This window comes from Pyrgilauda ruficollis, unplaced genomic scaffold (genome assembly GCF_017590135.1).
Source record: "Pyrgilauda ruficollis isolate IOZ18807 unplaced genomic scaffold, ASM1759013v1 scaffold2668, whole genome shotgun sequence".
NCBI classification, from domain to species: domain Eukaryota; kingdom Metazoa; phylum Chordata; class Aves; order Passeriformes; family Passeridae; genus Pyrgilauda; species Pyrgilauda ruficollis.
The window spans coordinates 1-2,483 of record NW_024524009.1 but is presented as its reverse complement, the minus strand read 5'-3'; the positions used below and the strand labels follow the sequence as shown (position 1 = coordinate 2,483).

The window sequence follows — 2,483 nt, the reverse complement described above, 5'->3', positions numbered from 1 at the left end:
CCAGGGCTGCCTCTCACCTTCAGGTCCGCATCCATGGACCGGGCAGTAGCTCTTGGGGGTGCTACTAAGGAGTAATCGATCCCAATCTTGTCATCTATCCTGGCTGTGACTGCAAAGACAAGCAAGAGAGATGAGTAAGGAGATGGCCAGGAAAGCTGGGAACAGATGGCCTCCACTGGCATCTGGGCAGTGCCATGATTGGGCTTCCTGTTGCATCAGCTCACTACCAACTACCCCTCCGCTTGCTTCTCTTTAGAAGAGAAAAAAAAATTTTCCTCCTTGATATGTCTCAGCAATGCAAACCCTCTCCTGGACCTGAGGAGGGGCCTGGGTCCCCCAGCTAAAGTAGCCCGAGCCCCTGACAGTCCTTGGGCACAGATTCTGAAGGGATCTGCAGACAGACAGGGCACACAGTGATTTCTCTCTGCAGAGAATGTGCTCCCCAGCTCCCAGCCTGGGTGCCTGAACACCAGGATATTGGGAGTGGACACAAAGTAAAAGGTTCTTCATGGATGGGAAAAGCTAGGAAGAGCTGCTTCTAAACCCACTTACAGCCCCCCAGTACCTGGCAGCGTCTGGATGTACGTCTGGAGCTCGTTTTTCACAGACTTGGCCACATTGTCACACACCTACGGGACAGAAAGGCCACAAAGCTGAGCAGGGGCAGCCGGGTCACAGCCATGCTTCCTGCTCCATGACAAAGCCTGCTTAAGTGAATGAGCACACAGTGATGACTGCCTCCACTCACCAGGCAGCGCATTAAGTGTCCAAGACACAAGCAGGGTTTATACCTACAAGCATCTGCTTGCAACAATTTCCCTTCAGCACAGTTCAGCTCTGGGGAGACCCTTGGAAGGAATCTCATGTGGCCAATGCAGGAATGAACTGTGCTGAGCAGCCAGGGCATGGCCAAAAAAGAGCTACCGAGAGGATTAACCCATCCCACTGGGGCAGGAGCACTGACTACCCTGAAGCAGAGCATTGCCTCTGTCATCCACATGTGAAGCTCTGGAAATTTACTGCAGGGAACTGTCCTGCAGATGGCTGAGGAAATCTGCACAAGGTCCTTTCAATGTTTTCACTGTAACATCACAGCAACCACCGGCAGGATCTGTCATTTGTCTGACTGGGCATGCAGCCCACAGAGCTGACGGAGAGATGTAGCACTGCGGAGGGGCAGCGACCACACTGACAGAGATGAGGAGAAGGAGGCAACACAGCCATGGGCATGGCCTTAGTGACAGAAGGTTGCAGCTCTTCCTTGTCCCCAGTGATATTTTTCTGTCTGAGCTGGAAATGCTCCATTGCTGCCTGTGAGGATGTTGCTGCAGGCAGAAAAATGCAGTCCCAGTGACTGGGATTTCCCCATGACCCGCATTTCCCTGTGACCTGGATTTTCCTGTGACGGGGATCTCCCTGTGAATGGAGTCCCAGAACTGGGGGTACTAGAACTGCCCAAGCATTGCAACAGCAGCAGGAGGCAAACACAGGATGCCTGGCCTGGGTTGAGGCACAGCTGTGCCCAGGGTGCAGCTCAGTCCCTGCCCCTGCCCTCTCCTGCCCATTGCCCCTCACACCATGACTCCACAAAGACAATGAAGAATGTGTGTGGGGCAGAGGGGGCTTGGAGGAGGAGCAGAGGGCAGTGGGGTCCCTTCGCAGTCTCAAAGCTGTCCTCCTTCCAGGGGACAAAACAGCAGAAAAGGCCTCTGAGCCCCGGTGTTGCTCCTGCTGCCAGACTATCTGCAGCCACAGACCCTAGGGGAATTGGGAACGGTGTTGCATGGAATTGGGAATAGTGCCTGGGCAGGATGGGATCTGCTGCAGGAATGGGATTTGCCTGTTCTCCAGCTGCCTCCTTCCCAACCAAGGTTCACATCCAGAGAGGCTGTAACTCATGCCAGTTATCCTTGTAGTAATTATCGCTAACAGCTTGTTTCCATGTCTTGTTGCAGGTCTCCTGCATGTCAGTGTCTGTAGTAGGCAGCAGTACCAGAGCTCCCTGACCCCCTCAGTAAAACAAAACACCAAATGTCTGAAATCCAGGAATGAGAGTTCCCTGCAACTGCTCCCCAAAGCCCTCCAGAATACAGCTGGTTAAAGGACAGCTCTGATCAGGTTACAATGAGTTTGGCTGAGACATAAGATTTAAATAACTGACCACATGGAAAGAAAAGTCTTTGTTAATTAGGAACCAATTATGTTGGGCTTTGGCAAAGGCTCCAGGTTTCAAATTTATCCTGAGTCACTCTATGCTATGGAGCCTGCAACGCCCATTCCTTTGGTTTTACTGAATTGGCAATGTAGTTGTCGAGCCAGTGCTCTGGGTATAGTTACATTCCGACATCTGATCCTTACAGCACACCACCCACAAGTGAGGGCTAAAGACCACCAAAAAACCCAGGACATTACCCTCCACTGTTCACATACCTTGTTCTCCAAAATCTTTCGCAACCTGGACTCAATAACGCGGTGGAACAGGT

The 2,483-nt window shown here is 52.1% G+C and overlaps 1 long non-coding RNA gene across 1 annotated transcript; it reads right to left on the bottom strand.

The window, feature by feature from the left end:
- Positions 1 to 19: 19 nt before the first annotated feature.
- On the bottom strand, positions 20 to 2,483 carry LOC121355719. The gene is made up of 3 exons (XR_005955458.1): positions 2,431 to 2,483; positions 566 to 629; positions 20 to 109 (listed from the first exon to the last, which is right to left on the bottom strand). It is a non-coding gene; the product is annotated as an uncharacterized LOC121355719 (long non-coding RNA).